General features: G+C 34.3%; 1 non-coding gene and 2 pseudogenes across 1 annotated transcript; all 3 read left to right on the top strand.

Moving 5' to 3' along the window:
• The first annotated feature begins 2,963 nt into the window (after window positions 1-2,963).
• Window positions 2,964-4,061, top strand: LOC113767896 (annotated as a pseudogene).
• Window positions 4,062-11,442: 7,381 nt separating this feature from the next.
• Window positions 11,443-14,601, top strand: LOC113767887 (annotated as a pseudogene).
• Window positions 14,602-14,832: 231 nt separating this feature from the next.
• Window positions 14,833-15,028, top strand: LOC113753024. The gene has a single exon (XR_003464955.1). It is a non-coding gene; the product is annotated as a U2 spliceosomal RNA (small nuclear RNA).
• Window positions 15,029-24,327: the final 9,299 nt, after the last annotated feature.

The raw sequence follows: 24,327 nt of genomic DNA, 5'->3' as shown, positions 1-24,327 counted from the left end.
CACTAACTATCATTTTGATAAAATAAAATAAAATAAAATAAGAACAAGAATAAATAATAATATAAAATAAAGCTAAAACTGAATTAAATAAAAATTAAAATTTTGGTGTCTACAACAATCAAGTACATCACTTCTTAAAACAAGAAATCTATATGCAGCACTATGTTCAGCATATCCAATAAACATACAATCAGAAGTTTTAGAACCTAATTTTCTTTTTTTAGATTCAGGCAATAATAATTTAGCTAAACACCCCCACACTTTTAGATATTTCAAATTAGGTTTATAATTTTTCCATAACTCGTAAGGTGTTTTTCCAGTTCTTTTATGTGGAATTCTATTTTCTAAATGACAAGCAGATAAAATAGCTTCCCCCCACAAATTATCAGGAGCATAAGAACTAACTAACATGAAGTTCATCATTTCTTTTAGTGTTCTATTTTTTCTTTCAACTACACTATTCGATTGTGGTGAATAGGGTGGTGTTACTTCATGTATTATATCTTCATGTTCACATAAGCTATCCAAAGCTAAATATTCACCTCCTCTATCTGATCTAATTCTTTTTATCCTTTTATTAAGTTGATTTTCTACTTCAGACTTATAGGATACAAAGGCATTATGAGTATCATCTTTATTTCTAAGTAAATAAAGTTTAGTGTATCTAGTGTAATCATCTATAAAAGTAACATAATATCTTTTACCTCATCTAGTCATAGTTTGTTTCAGATAACCTAAGTCTGTGTGAATTAAACTTAATAATTCAGTTTCTCTTTCGACACTTACACAACTTTTCTTTGTTATTTTGGTTTCTGCACATATTTCACATTTGTCCATTTTATCATTAATACCAGAAATTAGACCACTAGATTGCATTTTCTTTATATAACTTGCATTAACATGTCCTAATATAGCATATCATAAAGAAATTGAATCAACAATATAAGCAGAAGAAGAAGCATTCTCATTAAGCACATTTGAAATGTTAAGTACAAAGAGTCCCTGATTACAATAGCATTTCCCCACAAATACATTATTTTTGTCATTACAATCTTATCAGATTCGAATGACACTTTCACCCCAACTTTTCCTAGCAATGCTACAGAAACCAAATTTGCTCGAATGTTTGGCACATACAGCATATCAATAAGAGCCAAAATTTTTCCTGAAGTGAGTTTCAAGAGTACTTTGCCCTTACCCAGAACTTTAGCAGTTCGTGAGTCTCCAAGGTAGACTATTTCTTCATCATCCCCTATTGAAGTATAGGAGGAAAACGCTTCTCCATTTGCACATATGTGCCAAGTAACCCCAGAGTCTACCACCCATTCTTTCACATTGACTGCAATGTTCACTTGAGAGATGACTGCAAGTGAGTTTGAAGAGCACTTTGCCCTTACCCAGAACTTTAGCAGTTCATGAGTTTCCAACCTATTGAAGTATAGGAGGAAAACGCTTCTCGATTTGCACATATGTGCCGAGTAGCCCTAGAGTCTACCACCTATTCTTTCACATTGGCTGCAATGTTCACTTGAGAGATGACTGCAGCAATTATTTCATCTCCTTCGGTTAAATTAATTTTAGGAGAATTAGCATTTGCTTTGTCACCTTTATTGTATCTACACTGGGCAGCATAATGTCCTAGTTTTTCACAATAATAGCAATTGCCTTTCTTTTTTTGAAAATTGGAAATATTGGGCTTGTAGTTGGGATTTTTTGGTCTATTATACTGGGACTTATTGGCGTACCCTTTGATTGTTGTTTTGGACCAGATTAGCTCTAAAGCTCATTTCCTTTGCTTTGGCAGCTCTTAACTCCTTCCTGTTTGAATCTTTTATTAGGATGTGTTTCACAAGCTCATCAATGGTGTAATTTTTCTCCTTGTGCTTCAAGTTATTTTTGTAATCGCCCCATGACTCAGGCAGTTTTTCAATTAGCATGCCTGTAGCAAATTTCTCAGGCAGCTTGATGTCTTCATTTTTCAAGTCCTCGAGTCGCATTTGGTATTCTGTGATTTGGGTTTTCATTTCTTTGTCGTCAGTCATCTGCCACTGATTGTACTTTCCTACGATGAATTTTTGTTTGGTTGCATTTTCGATGATAAACTTTGTTACCAAAGCTTACCAAATTATCTTGGTTTGCTTGCAGCTACAATACACGTCAAATAATTCATTTGAAAGTGTTTGTAAAATAGTATGGCGACATACCTTATTGGCATATTGCCATGATTCTTGTATCTTAATATACACGGTCGCAGCAGGTTGGGATTTTGTCAGTGCATAAGCCACTCCATGAATGTCGAGTAGGAAGTGTACACGTTCTTGCCACCTTCTAAAGTTTTCATTGGGAAAAACTTCAATTTTGGAGACGTCGGAAAAAGGCTTAGCAAATGGTATTCCGACTGTTGCTACTGCGGATGAAGGTTGTGTGGTGTTAACACTGTTGGAGGCCATAGTTTCTTAGATTGTTGCCGAAATGGCCACAACAATGTTAACACTATTGCTCGAGTTGTGCGTAGCACTGTCCTAAGAAACTATTTCATGAAATTGAAATGTCTCCCCGGGATTAAACAAGCCTTCTTCTTATTGCGAACAAGAAAGACAAGCTTTCTTCTTGTTGCAAACTAGAAGGACCAGAACTAGCAAATTAAACCAGCAGATATAGAGAGAGAAGATGAGAACAGAATTGTCACGAAGGTATCAACTGACAGAAATAAAAGAGAGAGAGAGAGAGAAAAAGTCAGAGCAGCCATCAGGAAGGTGTCAACTGAAGCTGCCGGGGTGTCTTTCTGAGGAGGGAATGGATGCTATTTATAGATTTTAGAATGAGGTGCAACCCTTCTCACTTCCGATGTACGACAAAGACTGCAATTCTTCTCACATCCCGATGTGGGACAAAGAAAGCAATCCTTTTCATTTTTCGATGTGGGACAAAACTTTTGAAATACACTTATATTTTACAACAGCATGTCTGTTTTGGCGACAGCCGATAAGGAACCAAAGGACTACTACTTCGTTGCTTCAACCGGATTCACCAAACAGATCCTCACCGCAACTGCTACAATCAGGTACACCACTGGAAATGGCCCTACCTCGCTCGAGCTGCCCCCCTGCCCCAGTCGGATGGGCCTGGTCTCTCAACCAGTTCGCTCATTCAGATGGAACTTCACCGCCCGCGTAGACAGGCCAAATCCATAGGGTTCCTACCACTATGGACAGATCAACATCACTAGCACCATCAAAATTGTGAACTTTGCTGGTGAAGCCGACGGCAAGCTCCGCTACGCCATCAATGGAGTCTCTTATGTTGACCCCGAAACTCCACTGAAACTTGTTGAATACTATTGCAGACAAAGTTTTCAAGTATAACATCATTCAGGATGAGCCATCTCCAGCTGTCACAGCCAAGAATCACCCCATCACTGTTGTTCCCAACATCATCAATGCCACCTTCCGTAACTTATCAAGATCATCTTTGAGAACCATGAGAAGAGCGTTCAGAGCTGGCACTTGGCTGGATACTCTTTCTTTGCTGTTGCATAAGCATTATCTACACATCTTTAAATTTTTCTTTATCTCACCAAAACAACAAGTGGACTTCCTTATCTACTGAGTTATATCTGATTCTCCTCTTTTAACATTATCGACTTGATGGTTGATTTTATTGGAAACAGGATCGAGCCCGGGACATGGACACTAGAGAAGAGAAAGAACTACAATCTGCTTGATGCAGTGTGCAGGAACACAATTCAGGTGTATCCAAAATCATGGGCAGCCATCATGTTGACTATGGATAATGCTGGAATGTGAAACTTGAGGTCAACTCTGCTGGAGAGGCAATACTTGGGACAACAGCTCTACTTCAGCGTTCTGTCTCCAAATTACTCTCTCAGATACAAATACAACCTTCCAGACGATGATCTCTTGTGCGGTATTGTCAAGAACATGCCTAAACCAAAGCCATACAGCGTATATACAAGAAGATTCAAGTTGATCTCCTTCAATCCCTTCTGTTTCCTTGGAGAAGACAAGGAATATGGCTTCGCTATCATAGTAAAACATTAACATTATGAAGATATAAATAAAGATGTAATATTGTGAGCCATGAAAAACGACCAAAACACTTAACAATGAGTTAGATTTATTTGTATACATGGCATTGGCTTTGGCATATAGTAAAACTCAGAATGCAGGCCTCTGCAAGAATTTTGTGGTCAACAAAAATAATTACATGAGTACCTTTCTTGTCTATGCTTCCTTTTTTTCTTTTCTGTTTTTTTTTTCTAAATTTCCAGTAACATTCTTTTGTACCGCTGCCTATGTGTAATTGATAATGTGATAGCCTATTTGCATAGTATGCAATACTTGGAACGATGGATTGGAATCTTAACATCATACACAAAATTTTTTTTAAAAAAAAAACTATTTATAGATTTATAGATTTTAATCTTGGATGATAAATCTTTTTAATATTAATATTATAATAATCCAATTCAACATTTAAATTTAATAAATTCAGATGTTAACATGTTCAAATGCGTTTGATAATCAAATATAGAACATCTGAATAAATCAAGTGCCACTTAATTTTTTAGCCAAAATTTGCTTTAAAAAATACATGATAAACTAGTAAATTTATCATTTAATATAGATTACTAAAAAATTCTGTAACATAATAGATTCAAACTTTATTCTTTTCAGTTTTATCAAACGATAAAATTTAAAACTTTTGTATTGTTATTATTTAAACCTTTTGTATTATTATTTGTACCGACGACAAAAGGCCCTAAATGTCCAAGTTTGATTTCATTGGATAATATTTGTCTTCATTATATTATGCATGTATTCTTTTCTTGTTTGCACGTATTCTCTTCTTCTCGTCATTCCTCCAATGATAGAACTCTAGTCCTAACTCCGAATCATAAACCCTCTAGGTTTCGTGATATCAAAACTTACAGTACCGAATGAAATAAAGGTTAGAAACAAAAATCCGGCGACTGTACAAATTACCTCCGAGCAACTTTGTCGGGAATCTTGTGAACTCCATTAACCCCATATCCGCGGCGAATTTCTTAGAATATTGTCAAAATTAAAAATCGTCCAAAAATTGGTGGTGTTTGAGGTGTTGCCGAGTAAGGGGTCGCCGCATTTACGACATGAGACTTCTAATAAAAATAATTTTAGTTTTCATTTATTTTGGGGTCGCTTTAGTTTTTTTAGTAAAGGCTTTGCCGCTCATCAAATGAACGGCGAAGGAATTGTGATAGCCCCACATAGCCGCCTATTTTGACTTTTATGCATAGCAATTGTGTGACGCCCCCACTTCTCCCAAGGGCGAACCCAAGTGTATCGACGGGACGCCTGCCCAACTCTCGCCAGGACTCGATACCATTCCAATCCAAACTTAAGGTAAAATACTAACAATAAAATCGAAAAAAGGGCACGAAGTCATTTCCATACATAAATATTCAATCTTACATCACAAGTTCAAAATACATCCACTTTCCAAAATATACAACCTCCCAAAAAAGATGTCTAGACAAATACATTCCAAAATTCTAGTCAAAAGAGCCATCGAGTAGGCTTTTCCTATAATTCCTTCTATCTCAACTCCTGTTAAGGAAAACAAATCTAACGGGGTGAGCGAATACTCGTGAGGCCAAGAAAACATGCAAAACACGTAGTTCAAATAACAATATCATTTAAGCAAGAAATAAAGCTGTAAAATTCAAGCAATTCGTAATTTTCAATTAAACACATTCACTGAGAATACAGGAGCTCTCAAGAGCTAATTCCTACTTGCTTTGTCAAAGTTCAATCCAATACTTCCTTGTGATGACATTCCGTCACCCGGGTAGGTAATTAAGTCCGTAGAACTTCACTTTTCCAATTATGATTCTCAGTCGACATGAGGTACCTCCCACCCGAATCGGTGTGGTACATGTTATCACTCAGGGAATCGATTATACGTTTATAGTTCTGAATCGACATGAGAAGTACCTCCCACCCGAAACGGTATGATACATACTATCGCTCAGTGGTCGATGAGACATCGCTCCAATTGACTTATACTTTGTTTATGATTCTGAGTCGACATGAGAGGCACCTCTTACCCGAATCGGTGTGGTACATGCTATCACTCTGAGAACCAATTATAGCACTGAGACGGTATGAGAGGTACCTCCCACCCAAATTGGTGTGGTACATGCTATCCACTCAGAGCTCACGAGTTAAACATATTCATGTATAATTACCAATCATTGTTTATGGTTCTGAGTCGACATGAGAGGCACCTCCCACCCGAATCGGTGTGGTACATACTATCACTCAGGGAAGCGATTATAGCACTGAGACGGTATGAGAGGTACCTCCCACCTGAATTGGTGTGGTACATGCTTCCACTCAGAGCTCACGAGTTAAATATGTTCATGTACAATTACCGATCATATGTATTCACGTAATAAGCATCGCATAATTAAGAGAGAGAGGACAAGGGCATCCCCACAGTTAAGTTATAAGTCGAGGAGATTCATTCCAATGACATCCAGTCAACCAAATACAGTTCAGTTGTACAATCAGTTAAAAGAGAACGAGTGCGATAACGTACACACTCGACTCAACGAGTTTACGTATCAGGTATAACATTTGTACAATTCACATTTCAATCACACAACCATTTAACATGCACTTGACACTCACCAATCAAAAATAAGGGAGTAGTGCTCAATCAAGTGTTTAAGCGTCCGCTGTGAGGTCCTCTTGAAGATCCCCTTGAGTGCCTGAACAAATAATAATTGGCTATCACACACTATCACTTATAAATCCCTTGTTAACAAGGAAGATTGTACACTTGTACAATCTAAGAAAATATCATGAAAGAGAGCCTTAATTACTCGTAAATTGAGGCTCAAAAGTGGTGTTTAACAACACAAAGAAAAACTGATTTCCTTCATGAAATCAAGTTTGAAATGGTCAATCAATATCGAAGGGTAGTGAAGAGTTTCTAAATCTCATTTTCCCAACAAGTTGGAAAAGTTCAGTTTTAAGTGTCAACTTTGAAAAATCATATCTTGCACTCAATAGGTCCAAAATTGGAAAACTTTATACCGTTGGAATCTTGGTTCAAAGTACTAAAAGTTCCTAGAAGATACCTTTCCAGGATTCTAAATGGAAGACAGTCGAATTTCAGCTCAAAGTGGCTGTTATAAGCACACACGACAGTTTTAGTCTTATTTTTTGGCAAACTTTGGAAATTCGGTAAAATTCACAGAAAGTGAACTAGCCTCTGAAATTTGTACTAAAATAAGAGTTCTAATCAAAGTTTCAAGCACAACAAACAGAACTAAATTCGGAGTTTTGAGTGCCAAAATATAGCAGCCCAAAGTTGGCCCAAAAATGAAGACTGTTGGTAAATTTTCTAGATTTTGAAGAACAATGTTGGCCTATCATTTGTATATCAAAACAATCTTAGAATGACACCAAAATTGGTACAATTCAATTTCCATATGAGGGCTACTCCTCTATCAAATTTCACATAAAAACTCGTACGAAAAGGTAGTTAACAAAACTACCAAAGTTCAAGAAATTTCGAAGACAAATCTGTCTTCTTATTTCCTTTTCCTTTTTCACACACATTACCCAATGAAATCAACTCCAATCTGACTCATTTGTGAACCAAGACCCAAGAAACATTTAATATACATATGGTAGGTGATTGACACCAAAATTTTCAGAACAACATGTCCCAAGTCAAACTAGGCCATTTGGCTAGCAAAAAGGTTTCCCAGCTTTGGTACAGTTCAGGAATTGGGCTATATCTCACTCAATACAACTTAAAATTGAGCGTGATTAGTGGCGTTAGAAACTAGAATCATAAAGCTACAATTCATCAGAAGAAATCATTCTGAAATTCAGTTCACAAATGAGAGAAATTAGAGCTACAAGTTGCAGCTTCTAACTTCCTCTTGGTTGGACTAACAGAACAGGGCAGCCGACTTTGATCAATCACTACAGATGACTCAATTCGAATTAGAAGATGCATTATATACTGTTATAAAACCAAAGATATCTAGTTTTTAATGCCGCTAACAGCACTCAATTCCAACATTTGGACAGAGAGATATGTTCGTTTAATTAACACTGCCAGAGAACCACTATTACACGAATTTCCAGATTTGCTCTTGCCAAAATTCAATTTTTATCCAACCAATTCAAATAATTTTTGGTAGAAACTTTCTACACACACTATATAACATATTTATATCAGTTTCAAGATCATTTGAGCATCAAAAATTTGAACCAAAGCTTTGAGAAAAACATGGCAGATTTCGGCCAAGCTTCCTATGCAATTTCCTTCGGGTTTCCTTTCACTTTTCCGACAAATCTCATCTTGTTTATCACATAACTATCACAAACAACACTCATCATCATCATATCAGTCCTATACCATCAAGGTGGGATTTCATAGAGCCCACTGTAACCATTTAAATCCAAACAACAACAACAACAATGAAGCTACAAGCTTCCTAACAAAGATCAACCCACTAAAGCCAAGGTTAGATGGTTGGATGATTACCTCCTACTCCTTTGAATGAAATCAGAAATTTTACACCTCCAAGACCCAAGAAAAACCATGTGAAAGATGTCCTCCACCAAGATTGAGTTGCTCTCCAAGTTGTTTAAGTGTTGTGTGAAGGATTTTGAAGTGAAAGGGTTGCAAAAATGGAAGTGAAATGGGATGAATTTTGCTCTTCTTCCTTTGCTTGGAGGTTCGGCCAGCCCTTGAGGATGAAGAGAGAGAGAAAAGCTGATGAATAAGGCTTCTTGGGGAAGCTTAAGAATTTGTGGTTAGAATTCCTTCAAAAGTCAACTCTTAATAGTACGCACACACGCGCGTTTTGTGTCTATTTTCTCTCGGGTTTGTTTCACGTGTGTACTAAACCTCTAATGTACTTCCTTTAACATTATAATTATTCACTCTTAGTAGTCTAGAATAAATTTCTTAAATCTCCAATTTACCGCTCCAACTCGATATACGCGAACTTCCAATTCGTGCGCGATAAAATGAAACCTAAAAGAAATTCTTGTAACGATAATATACGTAACTAATACTAGGGTAATTAATCATAAAAAATAACTATTTTAAGACTAACACAAGAGTCCTCAAATCTCCAAGGTGATTGCACTCTCGAATCGAATATTATCTTGGAAAATGTGTATTCGCTATTTCTCGCTAAACGAGCCATAGAAAAATTAAATTCGCAAACGGAACGTTTTAAAAATATAAAAGAGACATATTTGCATACAATGGGTTTTAAAATGAATGAAATAAATTAGTCGAAGTAAGCGGGTGAATAAATAATTAATTAAGCCATTAAAATAATGTAAAAGTAAGAAAATAAAATCTGGGTCCTCACAAATTGTGATAACCGCACATGAAACGAGCGGCAAAGCAATGGCATAGCTGCCCATTTTGACTTTTATGCATAGCAATGTCATAGCATCGCGGTGATTTTTTTTCTGTAAAATGAATTATGTGTTATTTGGCTCAATTAGGATTTAGGGTTTAACGTTTTACACATGAAACCCTAATTTTCAAATCATCACAGTGTAACCCTTTAATCCTAATTTTAAAATCATAATTCTTAAATCATATTACTACTAAAATCCTATTATAGACCAGGATTATCAAAAATTTAATATATGATATTAGAATAATGTTAATTTTATAAATTTAGATGATAATCAAGTATGCTATTAAATTACTAATAAAATTTGCCTAAGGCATATATTTAAAATTTTTTAATATTAATGTTAATTTAAATAATGATAAATAATGCAGCATTGAACAATATTTATAGAATGTAATAATTAGTATATAAACTTAAATAATAATAAATTAGGCTTAATTAGGGTTTAGGATTTAAGATTTTACCTAATATGAAACCCTAATTTCCAAACTCTCACGGTATAACCCTTAATATAAACATAAACCCTTTAATCCTAATTTTAAAATCAAAATCCCTAATTCGTATTACTAAAATCCTATTATAAATCAAAATTGTCAAAAATTAATATACGATATTAGAATTATGTTAATTTTATAAATTTAGATGATAATTAAGTATGTTATTAAAAACACTCTAAAATTTGCCTAATATTATAAAATTACTACAAAAAAAGCTGACGCCGCCACAATAAATCAAATTTTATTAATAATAATTTTATAATATTAGGCAAATTTTAGAGTATTTTTAATAGCATACCTAATTATCATCTAAATTTATAAATTTAACATAATTCTAATATCGTATATTAAATTTTGACAATTTTGATTTATAATAGGATTTTAGTAATATGAATTAGGGATTTTGATTTTAAAATTAGGATTGAAGGGTTTATGTTTATATTAAGGGTTACACTGTGAGAGTTTGGAAATTAGGGTTTCATATTAGGTAAAATCTTAAATCCTAAACCCTAATTAAGCCTAATTTATTATTATTTAACTTTATATACTAATTATTACATTCTATATATTGTTCAATGCTGCATTATTTATCATTAACATTAATATTAAAAAATTTTAAATATATGACTTAGGCAAATTTTATTAGTAATTTAATAGCATACTTGATTATCATCTAAATTTATAAAATTAACATTATTCTAATATCATATATTAAATTTTTTATTATCCTGATTATATAGGATTTTAGTAATAGAGTTTTAGTAATATGATTTAAGAATTATGATTTTAAAATTAGGATTAAAGGGTTACACTATGATGATTTGAAAATTAGGATTTCATGTGTAAAACGTTAAACCCTAAATCCTAATTGAGCCAAATAACACATAATTCATTTTACGGAAAAAAAAAATCATTGCAATAACCTTTTTAATAGGCGGCTATGATATTGCTATGCATAAAAGTCAAAATGGTAGCTATGACATTAGGGCTGTCAACGGTCCGGGTTAGGATCCGGACCCACCAACATTTTTCGGGTACGGGTAGGTATATAGATCCGCGACCCAAACCCGGACCCGGAATCGTTTTATCTAATAAATTTACGGGTCGGATACGGAATATACCATTCCGACCCGTATAAGACCCGAACCCGTTTTAATTATTTAATAATTAAAAAATATATACCTATCTATCTTTACTACTTTCATTCCCAAATTTTTCCAACCCCACCGCCGCACATCTATTTTTCCCCTCACCCTCTTTTCTCTTTTGCTCTGCCTCCCGCCTCTCACCTCCGCCAGTGACCAGTCCGCTGTGAAACACTGAAACCGGCGACGCTCTCAGCTCTCTGACTCTCTCCATCTCCAACTCCAAAGAAACCGTTGAGTCTGGCCAGCTCCAAAGAAGCCCAGCTCTTCCAATCTCACTCTCTTCTCTTTTGCTCTCTCCATATCTGACGCTGGCGAGCTCTCTCCATCTCTGATGCCTGACGGTTGCAGCTCCAAAGAAGCCCAACTCTTCCAGCTCTTCCAGGCTTCTAGCAGCCCAGCTTTCTTTCTCACAATCACAGGTATGTTTTTTTAAAATTTTTCAATACCTGTGATTGTCTCAATAAATTAATTAGATTAATATGATACTTAACATGAAATGTAACTCAGGGTCTGTTGCTGTTAGTTCAAGGTAATTGAAATCAATTTGAAACTATCATCGTTGCTGCTGGAGTTCCTCAACTTTAATAGAAATTTTGAGGGCAGGAGATATCTACGTACTTAAAATCCGTGGACGGGTCAGTGACAAATTGCTAAGAGGGAAATTGAAAAGGGGAAATATTCATCTGCTGTATGTCCTTGCATATTGGGAAACCCAGACATAATGCTAGATGTGTATAGATGTTTGTCTCTGCTGTATAAGGAGGAACTATAGCGTTTCTTTTTTTTTTTTTGAGCCCAAGAACGATCTTGTTTGAGTTATCATTTTTCATGGCTATCTACAACCTGTTATTTATTTTCTTCAATGTGTTTTTTTTTTAATTTTTTGGGGGGTTTCCCAAAGTGTTTCTTCTGAGATTGATACAGGAGAAGATGTTCCCAAGGATGCTCCATTATTGTTTAGAAAATCCTTAGTCTTTCTTTATTGTAATGTTCGAGGCTGCTAGCCTATCCTCCAATAAGGAAATGTGCGCGTGTACATGACTGTGGTAAACACGGGTTTAGGACTCCAGTTTGCCTTCTCTTAGAAGTAATTTTATATGCGGTCAATGTTCACAAATTTCCTGAAAATCGTCGCGAATATTTATGATTGCTAGTGATTGTGACCCCAAACGCTTTGGTCTCTTGGATTCGCCATTTTTGTCCAGCTATTGGTAGTTGGAGTGGAATTTTCTACCAAAAATTGGGAGTTGCATTTTTTTCCTTGGGGTAAATGAAAATTGCATGTGTTAACACCCAGCTATTGCCTTCTTCTTGCTTTTGTTATCTGTAAAAAAAAAAAAAAAAAAAATTGTATTGTTGCTGGGAGAAAAATGGGGCATAAAAGAACATGCAGTTGGACGGTATTGTTTGGCGGGTAGGCCCGACTCGGATCCGAGACCTGTCGGGCGCGGGTCCGATAGAAAGATAGGAGACCCGTCGGGTATTCGGGCCGAATCCGGAACGTATGCAGTATAACGGGTCCGGGTCCGGAATTATTAATTCCGGCCCGGACCCCGCCCGTTGACAGGCCTATATGACATTGCTTCGCTGCTCGTTTCATGTGCGGCTATCACAATTGCTATCCATAAAAGTCAAAATATGCGGCTATCACAATTCCTTCCCCGCCCGCTCATTTAATGAGCGGCGAAGCCTTTACAAAAAAAAAATTTAGAGCGACTCTAAAATAAATGAAATTGAAAATTATTTTTATTAGAAGCCTCATGTCGCAATGCAGCAACTCCTTATTCGGCAACAACCCTCAAACACCACCAATTTTTGGATAATTTTTAATTTTTACGATATTCTAAGAAATTCGCCCATATCCGCCTGTGCCCAAGCAAAATATCACAGATTCAATCAAGCTCGAGGAATACCGACTCAAAAACTCAAGCAATCAGTCGTGGCCAATGGAATACGAACCTTTGGATTAATTACGCTAGGTGGGAAGAATCCCAGCAAGATTTCAACTGCGCCCGTTCCCAAACGGAACGTGTTCTGGAGGCACACTACCGAGATCAAAGCATGTTGCTGAAATATGCAGAATCTGAGATGAGAAATGGGTTCATCAATGATGCCTGGAATGTTTGGGACAGGGCTGCGGTGATTTTACCCGGTTGATCAGTTGTGTACAAATTTATTCATATGGAGGAGATGGTTGGAGACATTGTAGCGCTAGGCAGATTTTCGAGAGGTGGAACAACAAGGCTGGTTGCCCTATATGTGGTTCGAGTTGAGCTACCTTGAGGTGGACAGGGCGCGGCCGATCTTCGAGAGATTTGTAAAACGCCATCCCAAGTCGACTTCTTGGGTTAAGTTTGCCAAGTTTGAGGTTAAGAATGGTGAGTTTCTAGGGCAAGAAATTGTTTTGAGAGGACTGTTGATAAATTGGTTGGTGATGACGAGCAGGCTGAGTAATTGTTTCTGGGATTTGCGGAGTTTGAAGAGAAAAATAAAGAGGCGGTGAGGGAAGGGTGTATATATAAGTTTGCGCCTGATCATGTTCCCAAAGGAAGTTTGTTGCTTTTGAGAAGCAGTAGGGAGATAAGGAGTGGATCGAGGATGGTGTTGCGGGGAAGGGGAGGTTTGAATATGAGGATGAAGTTAAGAAGAATTATTTGAATTATAATGCTGGGTTTGATTATACGAGGTTGGAAGAGAGCTTGGGGGCTAGAGAATTAGAGAGGTTTATGACCACGGAATTGCCACTGTTTGTCTAGCTGAGGAGAAGAGGTATTGCCAAAATATATATACCTGTCGATTAGACATGCTTTGTATGAGGAACTTGATGCTCAGTGTGTTGTTAACCGTGCAGGAGAAGTTGATAAGTCGTGCCTGAAGTTAATTCCTCAGAGGAAATTTTTCTTTTGCAAAGATTTGGTTGATGGCTGCACTGTTTGAAACCCGACAGTTAAATCTACAAATGGCTAGATCAATCCTAAGAGCAGCAAATGGGGAGTCTCCTAAGCATAAGCTTCCTACGAAGTAAATTGAAACAGAACTGCAACTCGGCAACATAGACCATTGTAGAAAGCCACATGATAAGCATCTGGAGTGGTCACCCTTAGAATTGCTATGCGTCTAGCTGATAGACGTTTTGTTAATGATGTCTAGCTGATAGACCAGGTAATGCACGGAAATCATTTTTCTCAAATGGAGTTTTACTCTCGTTTTCTCCTCTGTTTCCACTGCTGGATATAGTCTTTGAGTTAGACATCCATTCAAGCGGACCTAATCCTATAGGATGCAATGTCTGTGGCAAGAAATACTGTCAAAAATCCCAAAGCTTGTTGCTGGTCAGGTGGTGATGCAACAGAGTTGATTCTACCTGCAATTCTGAATCAAAAGAACTCATCTATTGAAGGCGTGTAATTGCTCTCCTCATGTATTATTATTCTGTGGGGCTGATGTTGAAGGAGAATCAATTGCTAATTTATAGACACAATTTATTCCTTTGAAAACCGTTTCAATTTGCCATTGTATTCTACTGCAGTGGCCTTATAAGCAAGAAAAATTATCACTATCCACTACATTTACATTGACTCTATCTTTTCTTTTTAAATCATTCTTTTTGAACTTGATTATTCTAGCACAAACTATAAGAAATAGTCCCACATCGACCAAGCAGGAGAGCGCAGGAAACTGCAGCGACTATAAAAGCCAGGTGGACCAGCCTTGCGAAAGCATACCTTTCTCGGCCTTTTGGCTAAGATCAAGTGTAGTATCTGTTCTTATCAGTTTAATATCTGGTACGTGGGCCATCGGTCCGCATGATATTAACTCAACTTTTCTAGGGAGGAGGCCCGCTACGGTAGCTTGCTATCGGGGCCTTCGAGCATCGCCCAAGCATTGCACTGCTGCACGGGCCTGGCGCACCCCACCAACTCCAAGTCCAATTGTTTTGTATTCCATAGAGCTATAATTTTAAAATTTAAGGAAAAAGAAGAGTATAAGGGATGCTAAATAATTATTTAAAAATTTGCCCCACAGTTACTTTATACCAAAAAATCTAACGAGTCAATGTTGACACAATCCAATTTGACAGCCAATGATGTCACGTAAAAGCAGAGGGATGCTCTTGCGACCACTTTTTAGATAAGGTTTAGATTGCTACAATTCCTATCAAATTTAACAATGATAGAAGAAATGATGTCACGTAAAAGCAGAGGGATGCTCAACCACTTTTTACATAAGGTTTAGATTGCTACAATTCCTATCAAATTTAACAATGATAGAAGAAAAGTAGGCAGAAAGCAATGTCGATACAAGATTCAAGACTTCCACTGATTCTAAAGTAAGATTCGATGCCAATAAAAGATCCACCAAAAGAAAAAAAAGAAAAGTGTTAGTTGGAGTACAATAATTATAATATTTTCAGTAGATAGCAAAATGCACGTAGCTCTAGGACTTCTAAGAATCGCTTTTATTTGTCCATATTAAATTTCATTCTTGACAGTCTGGCATATGATTAATAAGCGACTAAATTAATTCATATTTTTCAACCTTGCTTTTATGGTTACTAGTGATACCGTATGTGCATTGCACGTGGTTCGATGATATGTCGTTATATCATTTTGTTTTGTTGTATAATGAATTTACTTTTGTAATGTAAAATTGGGAATAGAAGCAAGGGTGGGAATTGCATGTTACAAAATTTTGAAAAGTAAGTAATGCAAAACAATCTTATTGAATGTAAGATGAAGAAAAAGAGAAGATATTAAACGTGAAACAGTAATTATTAGTGTATTAATCTTTCTCGACTTTTATCTTCTTTTTTAATTGAGTTATGAGTTTAGATGCATCATTTCTTGCTCCCCTTTTTTGGGTTTTGAAGGACTGTAGTGGAACATCATCTTCAATTTCAATCACCTTTGAATTTTTGTCTTTTATTATGCTTTGCTGAGCATGTTGTTTAGATGCAATACATGGTGTGGCATCTTCTTCTTTGTTTGTATTTGGTAGTTGCTCGAATGCTATTGCCACCATTGATAGATGTCCATTAGAGGAGTGCTCGATCCCGTTAAGCTTGATGAAGAATTTGAACTCCTTATGTTTTGTGGCAATCATTTTCCTATAGAACTCTGATTTCTCCTTGTCCTATTGGGTTTTCAGTATTTGTAGATCAGATAGATTTGAATTGAATGCTTAACTAATAAGAGTTGATGTGTTTATTATTTTAATACTTTTTAGGAACTTACCTTGGAAGATGTAGTGCTATCTATATATTCTTGAACTGTGCATCCAATAAAATTAGTTGTCAAGTTCTCAAATGACATTATTGTTGCTACTTCTTGTCCATCGACGACTTCCATCCTTATATTGTACCTATTTTGGAAATGATATTAAGTTGTTAATTGTGTTTTTCAGGTTTGCCTTTTTTAAGTCTAGCTTAAATTCCAACTATCTCTATCTATAAATTTTCAATTGTTAGAATGTACAAGTCAAAAAAGCTTTATGTAATGGTTCATTTATACTCCATTATTGATAAAAATAGAATTAACATAATGCAAAGAATTTGCATTACATGTATGTTTATATTTCTAACTTAATTATATTCTTCGTTTATATAAAAATTGTGATGATTGTGGTTTTTATGCAATAGAATCATGAATATACAATAATTTTGGTAAAACATGGTATTATCAATATTTGATATGTTAGAATTCAAGTTATAAACCAAAAAGTGTTTGGTTCGTGATTTCAAATTCAATCTTAAGTGATATGTCAACTACATTGGAATGTTTTCTGCCTCTTTTCATTTAATAAAATTTTTAAAAGTAACTAGTTTAAAAAAATAAATAACATAAAAATACTATATTATGATGTTGATGATGAAAATTCCATTAAAAATTTTTAGTATCTAAAGAATATATTATTTTAATTAAGGAAGGAGTACAATAATGCAACATCTGCTTCCAAAGCTTTTGCCCAACCAGGACAGAATATAGTTTCACAACGGACTTGGAATTGATAGAGAATCAAGTGAGACAATAGAAATATGATTGAAAAAAAGATAAAGGAACATAAGTCACTAAGTTAGCGATAGGATACGAAGGGTAGATCTCTTGCATTTCTGTAAAACAACAGGAAGATCTAAATCAGATGAAGATGTAACTGTCGGATTCGATGTCAAAAAAAGGGCAACTGATGGATTAGTGTCAAAAATACATTCACAAGCAAGAGTGTCCATCCTATATGATGAGATTTGGTGCGTGTAAGCAAAAATCGATCTTAATTTTTGTGATATCAATATTGCCCTTGACACTAATAAATGGACAAGATTACATTGCATTTTCTTAATAATTAATAAGATTTATGCTAGTAGTTACAAATAAACATTCCTTGAATTATGGTGAATTAAACATAAAAAAAACAACCAATTCATTGCATTTCATCAATATTAATATCAATTATGCCAACAATTACAAGAATAAAAAAATTCCCTTGAGTTATAGTGAATTAAACTGAAAAAGAAGAACAAATTTTATTTATGAATTATAAAAGAAATATGGTGAATCTTAGTTGTTATTAGTGTAACAAAGTATGACATTAGTTTTTGTGATGCCAAAATTACACTCCTCTCAATAAATGGACAAATTGTGTTGCATTTCATCATTAATAAATAATATCAAACATGCTAGCAGTTACAAAAATGAAAGATTCCTTACTTTTTTAATTACCAAAAGAAAGAAGAACAATTTTTTTTTTTTTTTTTTTTACAAAATCCAAGTTTACAGAGTACTTCAAACATAAAACAAAATATAATAAATTGGTAGTATGAGTATCTTAAAATGTACTATAAGTCTTTTTATTTTTTGGATACAAGTAAATTAAGCCTTAAGAGCACCTTTTTAATATGCATTTATTAGTATTGCATAAAAAAACTTTAATACAAAATATAATAGGAAATAGAGTACCGAGATAGGCAAAGAGTTCTGTGTTGGGAATTTATTTATTTAAATTGCAATAAAGATTAAATTTAATGAACTTTATCAATCATATTCTTGTAACAACTAACAGTATTAAATTACAATTAATGAATATTATATTCATCAATGGCAATCATAATAATAATTACAAAGGTGAAACATTCCTTTGAGTTATGGAGAATTATGCCAAAAAAATATTTTTTTTTATAAAATATCAATTTCAAGGAGTACTTTACAGGTGAATAAAAATATATCCAAGTTCAGTTTGACTATTACATAATAAATAATTTTGAAATCTTACAAATTTTAATCATGCAAATTTTATAATCATAAAGCATGTCATCGGTGAGAAATATAAATAAATTTCACCAAATCAAAATATTTTTCTTCAAAGTTAAGCTTTTTAAATTCGAACTATGGAATTTCAATATGTTTATATACTATTATAATTACAATAGCATTATAGATCATTATAGTATTTCATGAGTTCTCAAGAAGGTCATTTATATTTTGGCTTGGTGTATTTGCCTTCATTTTGAAATTACTTTTGTACTTGAGGGGACTTGATTATTGATGACAAAATGTATAAATGGAACTTACTTTATTCATGGTGGTGGGCTTATTTTGTGAAATTAGCTTCCTTTTGCTTTGGATACTAATGCATATACTTGATTAGCGAAGATTAGCTCATTTCATGTTTTTATCCCTTGAACATTGTATGGTTCCACAAGCTTGATCCCTTTCCCTTTTTCCCTTGATTTGCATGTTCACTTCTCGATTGCAATTACTCATAAACTTGTTCTTTCTGTGTATTATTTTGATTTTACCCTTTTTAAGTGGTGTATTAATTCAACTCTCTTTCGGTTGTAGTCTCAAACGAAGTTGGAAATTCATCACTTGACCATGGATTTGGATAGCGTAAGTTCATTAGGGGAGTATTACTTTCTCTTACTTTCATTATTTCTCCTTTCTCACATTGAGGACAATGTGAAGTTTAAGTGTGGGGGAGGGAAATATTTGAACTTGCATTCTAGTGCCATGTGATGATATTTTGTGGATTTAATTGCAATAGAAATGTTGGAATTGTGTTTGAAATACTTGCCATGTGGGTAATTTTCTTGAAATTGGGTTTGTTGGCAGGGAGTATTGTCCATTTGCAAGAGGAAACTCTGTCAAAATTTTTCTAAAATCTTTTCCAATATTTCACTATGGCCCAAAATTTTTTGCAATTTTTGTCTTTGTTTTAAAAAAAGGCCAATTTGTCCAACTTTAAGTGGTCTAATTCTTCCACTTGTTGAAACTTTATATGTATTTTGGAAGATTTATTTTTCATTTGACTTGGAAATAGTTATTATACAATTAGAATTTTTGCATTTTAGAAAGTATATCCGATAAAGTGAGGAAAATTATGCCTATAATTTTGCATGTTTGATGAGATTTCTGCTCTTTACTTAAGTTTGCAAGTAAGTGATTGATATAGTCAATAAAAGCTATACTCTTTCTTTGATTATTCTTATATATTTGCTTCGAGGGAATACCTATTTATTGTTTTCTACTTTAAAAAAGAAAAAAGAAGAAGAAAAAGAAAGAAAAAAGAAGAAGAATAAGAGTTTTTTGTTCTACTCCAATGATTCTTGTACTGAGTAACCGGGGGTTGGCATCTATAAATGTCGACATTCGTATAAAAAGGGACTTGAATTAAGAGTATGCAAAGCAATTCAAATAAGTGAAATATTGAGTAACCGGAGCTCTTAAGCTAAAAGTGTCGATCTTCGCGTCAAAAGACGTTTCCACTATTTAACTAAGATATCTGGCCGTAAATCCCTCTTAGTTAAAAATTTTGAGAAAAGAGATGATTTTGGGAGGAGGAAAGCTATAAATTTACTATGTGATTTGCTTACTTGTAAAATTAGGTTAGGGTGAGAGATTAAGTTTAACTTGTTAAAATTAGGGTATAATTATCTTTTCTTTACTGAATATTATGAGTATTTAGTGCAAATTAAACAATTGTCTAATAAGCGTTTGTCAAGTCATGAGGAATTAAATTTGAAAAAGTGCATATATTGTTTCACCTCTTGAATCATTGTAGTTGATTATGTGTGAATTGCTTGAGGACAAGCAATGATTCAATTGTGGGGGAATTGATAAGTGACTAATTTACGCTATATTTGAATGATATTTTATACTATTTTTAGTCACTTTAGCTATATTGTAGGAAGAAAATAGATTATTTTGGCTATAATTGGTGTAAAATGCTCTTAAGTGATTAAATGAGGTTTTTGTCACTTTTTACTTGCATTTTATCCATAATTTGTATAGGAGTGGGAAATATACTTCATTTGGATGAAAAGGAAGTTGACAGCTTTGACACATTTTCGTATTTCGGTTATAACTTGAGCTACAATGATCGGATTGTGATGATTCTTGAACCATTTTGAAGATAAGAGATATATCTACAAATCATATGAAGACATCGAAATCTAGTTTGAAGGTTTTCCAGATCAAAAAGCCAAATTACAGTAGCCAATTTCTATTGGTCGAAGCTGAAATAAGGCATTGTGCAGTGAAGGGTATTTCAGTCATTTCTCAGCCTACACAAATCCAAATGAGGTGATTCCTGATGAATTGGAAAGATAACTCAAAGGGCTACAAGTTTCATGTTTTGGTCATGAGTTAATTCAGCTTCTATCATCAAAAAAAGTTCAGTTGAAGTTGAGGCAGAATTGGAGCAATATTGAAGACTGAACAGAAATTGCAAAGAAAGGCAAGGGAGCAATCCGGCCTACAATCCAGTCGGATTCTTGGCCGGATTCTGGTCAGAAATGGCTGCTCTCCACTTGCACAACTTGTTTCCTTCTCCAATAATTCACAGCTATTGATGGACGTGTGACAACCACTTAGCAGCTGTAAAAGGCATGTTTGAAGCCTCATTTCTTGACTACATTCATCTATAAATAGCCATGAACTTGCAAGGATCAAGAGAGCTTGGAGAGTGCAAGAGATACCACAAAAATATAGTTCTTACATTTTCTTAGTGTTAGGTTAGTATAGTATAGAATAGTTTAACTAGTAGTTCATCCTTCTTGTTTATTAGCTAGGCCAAGATGATGAAGGAGATGAAGATGGAGGAGATGAACTCATGTAATAAGGGTTGCATTTCCTTCCTAACTCTTTATCTTTTGTACTTGATTCTAAGTTTAGTTAATATACAAATTATGGATTTATATGTTATTATGGATTTCTAAAGTTTATGCCTTGGATTTGGTTGAACTTTCTATGATTGTTAGTGTTTATTATTTGGCTATTTGATGCTATTATTTGAGCAAGTTATTTAGCACTTTAGTTCTTTAAATCATGATTAACTTGGTACCATTAATTGTGATTATCTAAAGGTGTTATTTCTTCAATGAAAATTGAGATTTAACACGTTCAAGAAGTGCTAAAACTAGGAAGTACACTCACGAGAGTAGAGGTGCACCTTTGTGGCTTTAGTGATTTATTTCATGTAATTTCATAGAGGTAATTAACTTGTAACTAATTTCATAACCACGAGAGTAGGTATGGATTAGTTATAAGTATAGTTGATTTACTACGAGAGTAGGTTTCACATGCATAAGGAAATTATGCCATAGCTAGCCAAGATAGTAGTAATCAATGATCCAAAAATAGCATTTGCATGAGTAGTTAGGAATACCATAATCTAAGGAGCTTTCATTTGTTATTATCTTGCATAAGTTTAGCATAGTTTTATCTCTTTTAATTCATTGATCGTCTAAATAATTGAGAAACTTTAGTAGTGCCAGTAATTATCCAATCTTTCTCGTGGGATCAATCCGATATATGTCCTAAACTACTAGTTGACCGATATACTTGCAGTCAAAACGGGTATAAATTGGGTTTAAACTTGTATTTATATAAAATACCGTCAGTACGCCCTAAAGGGAGGTGGGGTTGTCACAAAGGGGAGGGAGGGAAAGGAAGAGGGGGAAGGCATGGAGAGGGAAGGGGAGGAAGGAGAAAGAAGGGGGAGAAAAAAGGCGAGGGTGGAGGGAGAAGGAGGGAGGGGAACGGGAAGGTGCAGTGGTGGATAGTAGTGTATGGTGGTGATAGTGGTAGGTAGAAGAAGATAGAAGTGGTACGTTTATTTCATTTTATTTATTCATTTATTTGGTTAGTTGCATTTGACATATTGTATGGATTAGGTGTTTTGGAGTTATTTTTATTTGTGTGTTACTGTAATATTCTAATTGAAAAACTTGTTTCTAAAAAATACATAGTCTAATCCGAACAGAGCCTACCTGTTTAAATAATATCTAGGTTTGAATTTGAAAAAATGGGATGGGAGTAAATCATTTACTTTTTAAGTTGTAATTAGCCCTGATAATAAGCTCATTAACCGGATTAAGGCGAGAACCCAGCGAAAGCACAAGTGGATTATTGTTCAACCAATGGGTTTAAGTGGCCGAAGTACTGGTGGATCATTATTATTATAATACTTGGAAAAATAAACAGAATAACTCCATTGGAACAACGATGTATATGGAGAAACTAATTTATCAAATTTGTCAAAAAAATACTAAATCTGTCATAATATATATGTGATTATTTTGCTTCTATAATAGAATTTAGAACCAAATATCAACATAATTTCTTCTAAATTTTGTTATAGTGGTGATTAACTGCATATCAATTTATTTAAGAGGGGATAAAGTGCAATTAGGCTATAGGCTTAGTAGATTAAAAGGTTATTAGCCCTTTTGTTCCATGTCATTTTAAAGATGACCAAACTCAGTGACAAAAAAAATGTCATATGATTTTTTTTTTTAATATTTATGGTAGAAAGCTGAATACACGTCATATATGAGTGTAATACAAAAGATTGTAGATTCCAAAACATTGCAAAACATAGCACTCAGACTTTTTGAGTCCCATTTTCATCCAGCTTTTTATTGTATGATTTCTAAAGTCATTGACCAAAATATAAACTGAGCATGGAATGTCCAAGTTAGTTCAAGTGCCGTTCTTATTAAACATCTATACTATATCCAATTTGTTTACAGTAATGATCTTCTCATGAATTTATTAATTCAAGTCAATAAAATCAAACTGTAACAACAAGAATATAATGTAGCTTTGGATTTGTGACAGTTTAGATATAGGTCAGTCAAGTGCAGGTGACAAAAAGTTATGGAATGTCATTTCCTGATCCGGAAGGATTGATCTGTGCTACTTGTATCTTAGCTTAGTATAACTCAATTTAAGTGATTTACTTTAGCGTAAAAAACAAAAAAAAAATCCCTTGTGGTAAACCTAATATGCAGAAAGCCCCCGTAATTTCAAAATGTACAAAACGACATCTCATGTTTTGAACTAAATTGTAAAAGTTACAGAATCCATTACACTTAACGAGGACGGGCAAAATGACAAAAATGCCCTAATATAACTAAGCAAAAGACAACTAAACAAAATTATTTGTTTCATTCTCTAGAGAGAGAGAATTGGATGCTAAGAAGTAGAACAGATATATTTGTTAAAAATTAGGTCTAAAATTTTTTTTTTTAGGTTCCAATAACTCATTTTCGTTAATTTTAACGAATTTCATCACCTTTACAATTTAGTTCAAAATATGAGATGTTATTTTGTGAGTTTTGAAACTATGGAGGGATTTTTTGTATATTAGATTTACCACATGAGACTTTTTTTGTGTTTTACCCTTTACTTTAAGTACAACCTTCTTTATATTTCTTTAGAAGCCTCAAGAATAAGGGATAACTATGCAAAGGAGTGGTGCCATTATTCACGCTATTGTTAGAGAAATTATTATACTGAAGCAATTTTAATGAAATGACAAGATTACCCTTCCCTGGTCGATCCCGAAATGTCCAACATTTCCCCAATAATTCTCTATAGGACTCAAACCCCCATTGGCGCCTATCTTTATATCTTTACCCTCTCTCCTCCAAATGGGAACCCATCGGGAAAATATTTTCAATAACATCACAAAGGAAGTTGTTTTACACCTATGGGAGGAAAAAATTTTGCTTGGAAAAATTTTTTTGATCACCAACTTAATTATATCAAATCAAACACCGTAGTTTAAGAAAAAAAATTTTGTTTTGGAAAAGATTTTCCAAACAAACAAATTCTCAATGATGAATCTACAATAGAGATGTACAGAAACATTAAAAAATTGTATATTTCACCTAAAAAATATATTTTTTGGTGAAATGAAGATGCATAGATAAATGGAT

Source organism: Coffea eugenioides, chromosome 1 (genome assembly GCF_003713205.1).
Source record: "Coffea eugenioides isolate CCC68of chromosome 1, Ceug_1.0, whole genome shotgun sequence".
NCBI classification, from domain to species: domain Eukaryota; kingdom Viridiplantae; phylum Streptophyta; class Magnoliopsida; order Gentianales; family Rubiaceae; genus Coffea; species Coffea eugenioides.
This window is presented reverse-complemented; position numbering and strand designations above follow the sequence as displayed.